This window comes from Cygnus olor, chromosome 9 (assembly GCF_009769625.2).
Source record: "Cygnus olor isolate bCygOlo1 chromosome 9, bCygOlo1.pri.v2, whole genome shotgun sequence".
Lineage (NCBI taxonomy): Eukaryota > Metazoa > Chordata > Aves > Anseriformes > Anatidae > Cygnus > Cygnus olor.
Window position 1 is genome coordinate 1,190,182 of NC_049177.1, and position 12,537 is coordinate 1,202,718.

At 35.7% G+C, this 12,537-nt stretch overlaps 1 long non-coding RNA gene across 1 annotated transcript in view; it reads right to left on the reverse strand.

The window, feature by feature from the left end:
* The window catches only part of LOC121074636, a 45,946-nt gene extending 36,736 nt beyond the window's left edge, over window positions 1-9,210 (reverse strand). Inside the window, exons 1-2 of the long non-coding RNA XR_005822453.1 lie at window positions 9,004-9,210; window positions 4,905-4,972 (exon numbers count right to left, since the gene is read on the reverse strand). This is a non-coding gene — a long non-coding RNA (uncharacterized LOC121074636). The remainder of the gene's footprint in view (window positions 1-4,904; window positions 4,973-9,003) is intronic.
* Window positions 9,211-12,537: the final 3,327 nt, after the last annotated feature.

A 12,537-nucleotide genomic window follows, 5' to 3' on the forward strand; every position in this document is an offset into this window, starting at 1 on the left:
GCAGATTTTGAAAATGATCACAATCAATCAATGTTTAAAAGGGGTCAGAATCAAAACGAAGTAAGAATACTAAAGCCTTTATGTTATTAACCCACAGATAGCTTAGTGTTTTCTCACTTTTATCCTTTATGAAGGTGTTCTAATGAAACAAAGAAGATTTTGATTTTTGAATCTTATGAAAGACTGTCATCAATGATTTATGTTTGATACTTACTTTTTTCCTTTCACAGAGGAAACATTTGTAAATAATTAGCATGGGTCTACCATAGTCTGTGAGCCTGAACTAACCAACAGCAATGGGGGATTTTAAACAGAAATATAATTAATATAATTAATGTGAATATGTTTGAAATGTTGAAATGAAAACATGAGGTATGATTTCAAAACTGATACAGATAAATCTAGAAAACCTAAAAAGAGTTCTCTCAGGAAAGAAAGAAATGTATATATATACTTATCTAAGAAAAGTATAATACTTATCTAAGACTACTTATTAAGAAAGTAGCAAATAGTGCCAGCATACTTGGGATGCACTATCAGGGTACCTCATTACCAAGAACAGAGTCTTTCTTTATATATCCGTAATGCAGCTTGAATGTATTGCTTTGACTTGTCTTCAAATGCAAAGTAGACAGTTAATTATAAACTAAATTCAGGAAGCTCAGAGAAAACAAAACAAACAAAAAGCCACTGGTGTTCTAAAAGCAACTGTTTTATACAGTCAGTTGCTTTATCATTTATTGCCTATTATATGCTCACCACAATGTCAACACTGAGAATAAAGCGGAATGTACTAAGAAATGATAGTTAAAAATCTATAATTTGGGATTAATTGCAGAAAATTAATGCAATACAGCAATGGTTTAATACGCTGGCAAAACCAACCCTTATAAGTAATACTCCAGACTGCATACCAGTTCTAGAATTCCAGATGAATTTGAGATGTTAGTCCCACAGGACTACTCAAGTGAAAATGAGCTCATGCTTCAGTATTTTCATATCAGAGCCATTTGCTGTACTAGCACCCCACAGTAAATTTCTTAGAGAAATATTGATTCTAATTTCCAATGCCCACAGACAGCAAAATCCGGTCATTTCACTTTGGAGACCTCTCTGCAACCTGAACCAGCCCTATATGATATTATTCTGATATTAATCTAAAAAGTGTCACCCTCACCTGAATAAACATTGGACATCCATAACTTCATCTGGCTGGAAAAAATCTGAAAATGAATAAACTCATTGATTTCAAAAATTGTCTCCCAATGTTACTCATTAGTTGGTGCAGATTGCTGAGGTGCCACCAACTGAAATGGTGACATTTCACACCAACGAGGACTTGCTGGGTAGCGTACAGTGTTAAGCATGTGTGTGTATACTTGCATAAGCACAGCTCAAGTGCAAGTAATCTCTACATCTTCAGGCATATCGTGATGTGAAGCATGCAAGTCCTATGCATTATAATCAGACCTTTTAGTTTATTTTGCTCCTAAAAATTTGTAGCTTCCCCTTAACAAAAAAGAAAAAAAAATCTAAGTGAAGAAAATTAGGCCTCTTAAAAATTAATCTCAATTGCATTATATTCAAGACCCACTATTACACTTCACGCTCATTATATCTGACCTAAAAAGAATATTAAAAACCTCATTATTTTGTTGCTGGCTTTTCTACTTAATTATTACCACAACAGGCAGGTAGTCATTATGCTGATTACTCAAGACTGAGATGTAAATAATTCACGTGGGGGTTAATAATCAGATAATAACAGTAAGCCCTCGTTCTGTATAATTAAGTCAAATTACATGATTTATTCTGGGGCAAATCTACCTTCAAAATGAAACATTTTATGATATTACAATCTTTTTAAATAGCCCTACACTTTGTAAGCATGCTATATACAGAGGTTGCTTAAACTCTAAAATTTAGGCCATTCATGAAATTTAAATGGAAAGGGGACATTTTGTTTTAAAATTGCAATCATCTATATTTGTTATTAATGTTGGATACCATCAATTAATTTCCCTTTTTCAGCAGTCCATATATTGCAGAATCACGGAATGGTTGAGGTTGGAAGGGACCTCTGGAAGTCCTCCTGTCCAACATGCTTTTCAAGTAGGGCTGCATTTATTGATTGCCTCCAGAAACCTGTGCATCACAATATTCCTATAGGAGAATGCTGAACTGCTAATGTGGCCAATGACAAAATTATCTTAGAATTTCTAAAAATAATTTATAATGTAGAGACTTTCTTGTATTAACTCATCATTGGAAACTGGGATTACAAACTTCTCTTCTTCTACTATGCATTTTTCACTATTTTTCTGATATTTTATTAATGCCAGATGATTGAAAAGGGCAAGGGGAAAAGCAAGCATTCTGCAGGGTAAATGGGAAGAGAGATGGACAGAGCTTTTCTTTAAATGTCACTGCTTACAAGAAGCTTGTGACAGCCCAGCATTATATAAGGCTGGCTTTTTAGAAGGTATTGTTAAACACACACTGATTTCTCTCATATTTTTAGCTCCCTATTTTAATCACCTCTATACTGAGATCTTAAAAGTATTTTGAATTGCTACATGTTACAATTCATTGTCATGTTTTCAAGTCACTGGAGCAATGCTGTCCCAAATCACGACAAAGTAGGAACTTTATGGCTGTCAAATGAAGTTACTGGTAGCTGAAAAAAACAGTTACTTCTTTAGCAAAAAACTTCAAAGTCCTCTGTGCATGATCTGACTCATTATGAGAACTCATCATGATGGGATCTGGAGCGTGTGTGTGCATGTGTTGCTAGAGTGCCTTTCAGTTTATTTGCACACACACATTGACTGGATTATCCCTTGGGGTCAGGACTCATGGGTTGCCCAGTTGCGACTGCGATCAGAGACATTACATTTGATGTAAATGTGGCCATGGCTTTAAACCAACTGGTAGGTTTATTTATTTATTTATCTATTTATTTTTATGCGAGAAACTGTTACTGAACAAATTCAGAGAAACATAAAATACAACAACAAAAAAATATACTGTTTTTGATATATTCAGTTTAACAACCCTAGAGAGAATCTACATCACAGTTTTTTGAGGTTGTCTCATCTATATACATTTTTAACTAGTGAAGATTATTACAGATTTTAAGACTATTAAGAATTAATGCAAACACAATTATAAGAAGTGTCATTAAAGTAATTTATGCCTTACTATAAAGATCTAAAATAAAATATTTTTCACATATTTTTTTTTCTTAAAATGTATCTAAAATGTAACTGATCTGCACAGAGAACAGTAGATAATAATCTTAGGAATCTTCCTACTTTAAATGGAGGTCAAGTAACAAGAAGTGATTATTTTTCAGTAGTTGTTTAGTATATTCAGTCATTTAACACCTTTCTTAGAACTGGTGTGCTTAGATGGCCTTTTCAAACAGTGGTCAGGGCTGTGTCTCTCTAGAGTCAACTCCTTAAGCTTTTCTGAGCCATTGTGATCTTCTGACAGAGGAGAAATACACAGGAAGAGGTAAGGCTAGGATTTCCTTAACAGAAAACAAAAAGCATGAAAGGAAGAATGGATTCTGGAGTGGGTACATCTGAAGTCCATGTCTTTGCCTATATTGCTGTGGTATTGAAGGTTTTCTCCCCCCCCTTTAAAAACTCATCTAGTTCTTGTGTTTGGGTTAAGGCTTGTTTCTGTAAGTCAGAAGGAGAAGCCATCTAGTGAGTCTGATGCTCTGAATAGTTAGCCAGAGAAAGCTGAGAGTCAACATGCATAACGGCTCAGTGAAATATTTATTAAAGTTTAGAGTTAAGGGTGTTTAAGGCTGGGAAGAGACAGCAGCGTTACTTCACCAGCTTTATCTTTTTTCTTTTTTTCATGCTGGGAAATTCAGAGAATACGACTCCACCAGTAAGCACAGAAAATGATCTTGGGCTTTTCATTCTTGTGCTTTCTTTATAATTTACCTTCTCAAGTGCTGACAGAAGCCCTGTTCTAATTGTAAATCTGAATCTGCTGAATATTGATTACCAAGAGATCTGATTGTATTTGTCCAAAATAATGGAGATGAATAGCTGACTTTAAAGACAACTCTAAACTTCTCCATCTAACAATATAGATCATAGATTAATGAGCTCTTAAAGTAATTGGGTCAGCCATAAATAGGGTTGTTTGCAAAGACACGAATACATTAATTTGTAAAGGTCATATTAATAGCATCGCTGAGAAGTATTATATTATTTATATCCCAGTTTTGAGGATTGATTGGTTGTAATCAGACTGCATCTATTTCTTTCAAAGATGTTCAAAATAAAGAGTGCCCAGGAGGTTTCTTCCATGTAGTCCACAATGCAGAGGAAATACTTATGTCCAGGGCAGAAAAGAATTTGTTTAAGTAGTCATGCTGTTGGCTTCAGTTTCTTTAAAGGGAATTGGGATAGAGTATATCTCCTATGAAGAGTTGAAAAAAGCAGTATTGATTTCTGGATGTTTACTTCAAGAAAGAAGAAAAGAATGAATTTGCTGGTATTGGAGGTCCAAGGGATTATTACAGACAAGGGAAAAAAACAGGATCTGCTTGTTTAGTATCTGTCTGATAAACTGTTCTCTACACACTGGGGTACACCTTGGAGACATACATGTAGGGGCCTCTGCATTGTATTCCATTATGTTTCAGTGGACTTTTTTTTTTTTTCCTCAACCTCTAGATGAACTCTTTTCATACCACACTGAGAAATAAATGATTTATTTCAGGACTTCTGACTTGTCTGACTGAACCTAACATCCCAATGATCTTTGGGAAGTATGAACCTAAAAAGGATGTGATTTCACAACCTTCCTTGCCTGTACTAGTCATGAGAATATAAGAAACAGCAGCACTGCAAAACTGTGAATTAAAAATGCTCACTCACTTTTTGCTTAGCTTTGTAGATGTTTTCCAGTGTGACTGTCTTGTCTCTTCCTGAGCTTCTCCATCAACCTGTTAGAGAATGAGAATTTAATGTAGTTTTCTAAGCCATTAAATTAGAAATAAACTGCACAGTATACTGCTGTCTTCAGCAGATTCCTGGAAGATTTAAACCCCGTTGTTGTAGTCCTTATTTACTCTGTGCAAACAAAAAACCCTCAATATAAGCTGCAATTAAAATAGGAGAACTTATCCCATGAATCTTAATAGAAATCCAGCCCTGCTGGATAATTTACAGTTTAAAGTTTCACATTGAAAGTTTCAGGTTTTGAGTTGGGATGATCACAGGGGAGACACTACAGCATGAAAACAGTATCCAATAAAAAAGAAATGAGGTACTAAAAAGGCCAGACTTAAAAAATGCCAGAGGAAAGAACTGATAGCTAATCTGAGGAAACACCTCATCAGGAATAATTTCATTATTTTCTACCTAATTTTCCCTATTTATAAACTATGCATGAAATGACTGGGAAAGCCTCAGATGTAATCCTTATTTAAAATTCATATGAACAAATTTCTACACAGCCCTTACACATTATGAACTGCAAGGGAATTTTCAGCAGAAAGCTCTGTGTGAGGCAGTTGGATCAATGAATTACTTTGATATGACTACTTACAGTGTATAAAAATAAATAAAAATAATAATCACATGCAATAATTTTAAAATTTCCATTTAAGAGTACTTGCATATTCAATATTGTTCGGAATATTTTAAATGGAATTTCATCACCTCTTAAATTATTACAGAACTAAAAGTTTATTACAGAAATGGACTAGATAAAGGAAAGCATTAAACTGATATTTAAACCCTGAAAAATAAATATCTTTAGTCAAATAGTTAAACTTCTGCAGAGTGTAATTTTGGGTTGATCAAATGTTACAAGTTTTCAATAAACTTCTCTGACTGGTTCTATTAAAAAATCTCCTGAAATAGGTTATCTACGTAATTCAGTTTCTATCTACCACCAACAACAGAGTAAAGAAAATAAGTAAGAAATAAAGAAATTCTAAAATAACACAAAAATTCATTTTAACTCAGCTTTTCTTGAGGAACTAATGCAGTCAGCATCCTTGCATGTCAGACACTGAAGCAGTTCATGCTATTTTCACTAAGAAACAATCATACCAAACATCTTTAAACACTCACTATAAGATCACACACGGACAACTGCAAACAGCATCACTTCATTCATAGTCAGCCTCTCCCAGAGGAAACTTTGCTGTCTTTCCATCTAGCTTTCTGTGGCAGCATGCTCTTTAAAGTATATATCTAGCAGGCTCCTGTTTTGTTTTTGGTTTTGTTTTCTGTAATATTTATGCACATAGATTCCCTTTACAGAGCATGAGTGATGTGAAATGAGCTGCAACAGGAGTTGGAAGCTCTGTGGAAAAAAGGGCACTAGGACACAATATGTTTCCCACTAGACACAATATGTTTCCTGTCAGGTTGAGAGGAGGTTCAGGATAACTTTATTTAACACCCACGTAGCAGAGTGCTAAGCTCGTAAGTGCACAATGACAATATTAATTTGGATTCCCAACAGCAAGTGTTTACAATGAAAACTCAAGCGTCATTAGGACATAGACTGGACAGAAAATGGAAAATACTTAGCCAGAAAGGATAACAGAAGTAGGTCAGAATAGCACTTGGCTGGAATCAGTAACACTGTAATGTAACAGGTGACACACTGGTCAGGGCAACTAAGCAGGCTAGTAAATCATCAGCAAAATGTAGTATATTTTTATTAAAAATAAAACGTTGTACATATTGTGGTCTTGAATGTTGAGGACTGTTTTCCCATATACCCAATGACCATGTATTTTCCAAATGCAAGCATCTTTCATGATAGCATTATAAACACATGTTGCAAAACTATGCTTTAAACACACTGTTTCTTTACTTTAAGGAGTAGATTTCAGGTATGTAAGTGATTTTGAATCACTTTCAGTAATAATCATTGTTTAGTTACCAATTAAGATTTAAAGCTGAACATAGTTATGTGCTTCATATTACTGGAAAAGTTAGTTATTTTCCTGATAAATCTAAGCCAGTTTTACTATTTCTCCTCAATCTTAAAGGTTATCTTCTAGTTAGCTGTCAGGACATATATTCATTAGTATTTTAGAATAAAAACTTTTGTCCAAGTTATATGAAGATTGTTTTCAAACTACCTGGCTAGGTTTCAGTCAGATGATGTTTCATCATGCTGGAGGTTACTAGCAGAAGCATAATAAGGTGGTCTAGGCTATTAACTGAATCTGCAGAGATATTTAAGTGGTAGAGCTTGGGTTTACTTCTCACCTGAGGAACTTCACTGTTTTCATCCAGGAGCCACCACTGCATGCTCTCCTGAATTAATGAATTCTCTTTTTAATATGGTCTAATTGGTGAATAGGACATAGGACACCAAAGCATGCCTTGCCAGGAAATTGCTGGTTTTGAAGCTATAGCTATAATTTCAGGCTGCAATAAATGTGCACATAGTCAGCCTGGGGGAAGCCTAAGACATTCATCACCATCTGATGCTGGCTGCTGGCTAGAAACACAGAAAATGGTGCCTGTAACCTCCAGGGAGTTAGTCCATCATTAGATTAACCACCACTAAGGTAAGGCCATAGATCATTAAAAAACACAGGCGCAGTGTTGGCAACACAAGAATAATAAGTAGAAAAACTTGCGCCGTCACTTTGTGTAGGAATGCGGGAGAAGCCTTACAGACTGCTGGCAAGGCAGGGGAGGGCGAATAGGTAGTCAGTACCTCAGGAGAAAAATGATGAACCACGTTGCTATTCAGCAGATGTCTTTGCTTATCAAGTCTATCTGCATTTACAGTACACTATGAGAACTAAATACATCAGTTACTCAATGTCTAAACATGCTTTTCCAACATGAAAAATATGTTTGGCTATCCTGATAAGAGCTTAAATGCTTTTCATTTAACCTTAGCTTTCTCTACTTCAGTTTTACATGAAGTATTTTCCAGCTAAGCCGCATAGCACAGACAGAGCTGCTAGGGAATACTACAACATGAATATATGGAGGCAGACTCTCTCCCTGTTCTTCACAGGAGCACTGTCCTCAGGTACTTTCTATCACTGCATGACTAGAAAAGGCAGCCAGTTTTCCTTCAATATCAGTAAGGTCTTTAATGTAAGACCATCACTTCTGGAACTCTTTTAAGTCCTTTTGTACTCACTAATTGATTAGAGTGTTCAAGGAGAAAATCCGGGGATGAGTTTCAGAGCAGTGGGTGCACATTTTATTAATTTTTTTTTTGCGTCAATGGAAGGGTAAGACTTCATTTTGAGGGGTCCTCAGAGACAGCAGATGGTTATTTATTAGGCACAGTGCTGAATCCCACAGCATCTAGTATTCAGGATTATTATTCTTACATTTAATTTCAGTCTACCCCTTCCTTTTCTTTTTGCTTTACAATTTCATGAATGGAAAAGTGTAGGGAGAGAGTCAATGTAGTTCAACTCCTCCATCTGCAATTTAGCAGACTTTTCACTATTTAACATCTAGGCCCCTTTGTCACCCACTGGAATTTGGAAGGTCTTCCTTTTCCACACCAAGTTCATTTCCTCTTGTGATGTGTCATTTATACACTACCCAGTCAATATATATATATATAAATATATATATATTTTTCAGAATGGAGCAAAACATATACCAGCAAGATGCTAATTTGTTTTGTAGTCTCCCAAGATTTTGATTTTTGGCAGAAAAATAGCATTTTGATAGCGAAATCTATTTGCACAATTGTGCAATACTTTTAGAAAGTAGTGGTATACTGGCAAAAACCTTAAACACTTATACACTCTGTGCTTTTATGAAATTCCAGGGATTGAAGATATATAAGCAATGTGATCCTAGCAGTCTGTGTTCTGCAATACCTTAACTGAGCCAGAGCATGTTGCTGCGATGGTGGTGATCTCCAGTGCACTGATGTAAATTCTGCAATAGCTAACACTTGTCATAAACTCTGCTCAGACAAATCCCCCTCTACTTTAACGAGGCTCTGCAAGGAATGGTATCTCACCTTTGTCCCTTGTTTTCTCTCTCTCTCACATACAGATTGCTGTACTGCTTACTGGGGAACTGGGCCCCAAACTGGTACTCTGACTGAATAAAATATACTGAATTAGTTCAGTCGTTTATCAATCAAGAAATAGTGACTTACTGGGGTGAATATTAACAAACTGAAACAGCTAGAGCATTAATGAAGACTGTGTAAACAAACTATTAAAAAAATAAAGGATGAAAGATAGCAAAGAATATTGTTTATCTGCTGATTCTTAAGGGGATAGAGAGATCCCCCCCCAGTATGGAGTGGCCTGTATTTTCATTTAATCTTTTAAAAAAACACAACCCAACAACCTCCCCCCTTAAAAAAAAAAAAGAAAAAAAAAAGAAAAAAAAAAAAAGAAAAAAACAACCACAAAACTTAGTAAGCATACAAGCATCCTCTGGAAGAAAACACTTTACTTCTAATTAGAATGGCACATTATTTATGTATCTAGATTTTAATTGCACTCACCTGATATACTCATTAAAATTATTTTCATTACAATCAAGCTTGTTACTTCTTTTATAACTACATTAGACTTAAATGTCAAAGTAAGAAAAAAAGGCCTAAAAAAAATTCCAGCAGCAAGCATCCCTTGAATCTGAAATACACCCTATTTCTCTTGATAGAGCTACTCCTCCTAAGCCTCCATGTTGCTCCCCAGTAACCCCAGTAAGATACTCTTCCCTGCTCGCACAGCAGCTCCTGCCGCCCGCCGTCTCTCACCTTGACCACAGCTGCCCTCAGCAGGGGCCATGGCCTATTTCTGCCTCCGGCCTTGGTGCTCCCCCTGTTCCCTGGCCTGGGCTCTCAGCACCCACCTCCCTTTGCACAGCACAACCCTCTGCAGCCCCTGCCTGGATGCTTTCTTAATGGTATTAATGGGCTATTAGTTAGTACCCTTAATGGTTTTAAGGGTATTAACGAATATTGCAGCAGGGCCCCTGCATGAATCTGAACTGAAGCAACGTTAACAGGGGCAGAGGGAGAGATTTACAGTCGTCCTGGACTTTTAGTATGTATCTCCTTCATTACAGGAGATCCTTGTCTTGGTACTTGGCTCTCCAAGCCTGGCTGCCTCCTGCAACAAGGCTTGGGGTGCAGCTGAGCCCATGCAAGGGACCTCACCATTCCTACTGCACAGTCTGGATAAATTTCTGCTTCTAAAGTCAATCAATTTCTTGTTAGTAGCGCCCCTCTCAGTCCCTTCCCACATCTGAATTTCTATGGAAAAAAAGCCACATCACACAGTCAACATAAGACATCCCATAGCACACTGTGGAGTGGATTCCACCTCCATTCAGAATCGGCAGGTGTCTTTTCAGTTACTTCAGAGAAAGCTACATTAAGTCATACATGCTACACACTGTTTTTAAAAGAGGGAGGAAAATATCAGAGAGGGATATATGAAAATTCTTATTCCATAATGGTAACTAGTGAACTAAGTGAAATGAAATTTGATAAATTTTCAAAGACCTCAGGCCAACAAAGTACTTAAAAATAACTGTGAAAGTTCCCCACATCACTTTGATTTTTAGAAGTACACAGATGCTAAACTACTTAGTGTGGAAAGTCCCATGTAGGTGCACAATACATAATAACTGCATTTTTGGAGTCAGTTTGTTAAATTTCTTGCATTCTTGGAACACCTGACTACCCTTTGAAAATGTGTAAAAGATTTCTGAATCACTTTTTTAGATGATAAAATAATAATAAAAAACACCTCTAAATTAGTTTAATCAGTTCTTGTATTAGCTTAGTTTCAGTTCACTGGAATGTCTTTACTTTGTACTCCATTTCTTTTAAAAAAAATGTAAAAAATTAATACAAGTAAACTTACCAAGAACAATTGCAAATAACTGCTGGATTGCAAGTCTTTACTATGATAATTAAATACAAAGTATTTTTTTCTCAATAATTCAGTTATTTTCAACATTTTGGGCACTGAATTATAAGTATTACCTTTGCACTACTACATGCTGCTTTATCATGTCAGCCCATCTGGGCCACTGAGGAAGGTTCATTTTAATTATTCAGAGAGCTGAATTCCTGCTAAGAAGTTGAATTAGTATAAAAATATTTTAATGTGCATCATTTCAGCATCTAGTAATGTAACTAGCATTTTTTTTCCCCCTAAGGAAATTATATTCATTCTTCTTTTTTCCCCTTGCAATAAAACAATCTATTTTTACTTATTATTTCTGTTACAAAGCCAAATACAAAAGAGCAATTTCAGAAATGCCTTTTCCCTTTATCAGATATAGATCAATTAAATTTTATTTAAACAAAACCCAAAATAGCCACACACAAGGCCTATACAGTAAGAAATGAAATAACAGAATTGAAAGTTTTAAAATGTTCTTAAACAGTAGAGCAATCAGTTTTCTGTATTGAGCACAGTGAAACTCTAGGGAAGTTCAGACCAAAGTTGATATTTTTAACCTCTGAGGATAAGGCCCATCCTAACCTGTAAAATGTAGCATGGACATGAAATAGTACATAAAAAAATAAAAAATAAAAAATCAGACTATTAAAAACATTACTGATTTGGGATAACACATTTCTAAGTATCACTCTCTGGCTCTTCTCAAAATACCAGGCAAGCGTTCCCCAGCAACAATGAGGTTTCAACATCATAACATTCTTCTTTCAACAATAGCAGATAGGACTGTCACACACACAGACACACCGCATATTTCCAGTAATCTTACTAATCAAGAATCATTCTGATCTGCCTGTACATCCCTGTTGTACTGATGGTAAATTGCTTTTCACCAAAAATACAGATGTGCTGCTGCTGAAAGGTCTTTGTGGTCAAAAAATTTGAGAACACTCTATTCTATGATTCTATTTCTAAGAGCTTTCTGGTGATTGAATACATGTGAAAGATACATAGAAAACAGCAGCAGTTTTTGTCCTCTTTTTATTACCAACTTGTTTTGAACACACTCCGTATCTATAATGACAGCCATAAAATTTGTAAGGCAGCTCTCCACAATGGGGGTCAGAGCTCAGGTGATTAAATTCTTTTTAGACAGATTTCACTCTGCCTAATTAAAAAAAAAATATATATAATATATACATAAAGCAATTTTTACTAGCTGAAACCTCAAAAGACTGGCCATGTACCAAGTGGGGTTAGTGGTCAACTGTAGCTCCATTTTGCCAGAAGGTCAAATCACTCTCTGCTATTTCTTATCCAACAAGCTTGAAAGGATTTGTAGTCTATCCTATATGAAACACATTACTTTAAAGACAGGGGTGGTGGAATTTTCCTCAACATTCCAAACTTATAGAAGACTCTTTACAGAAAATGCATGTATGGAGTTTTTAAAATAAATTTTAAAGAAATGAGAAGATTTAGAAAGGATTGGAGTCTGAGTTACCTGTAATAGCAGTCTCAAAATCTGTCAGAGTTCTTCGCTGCAACCCTACTGGACAAGGCAACGTTGACTTAGGCAAACCACCAAACTCCTTAGTAGAAAGAAAGTCCTTCACACTTAATGG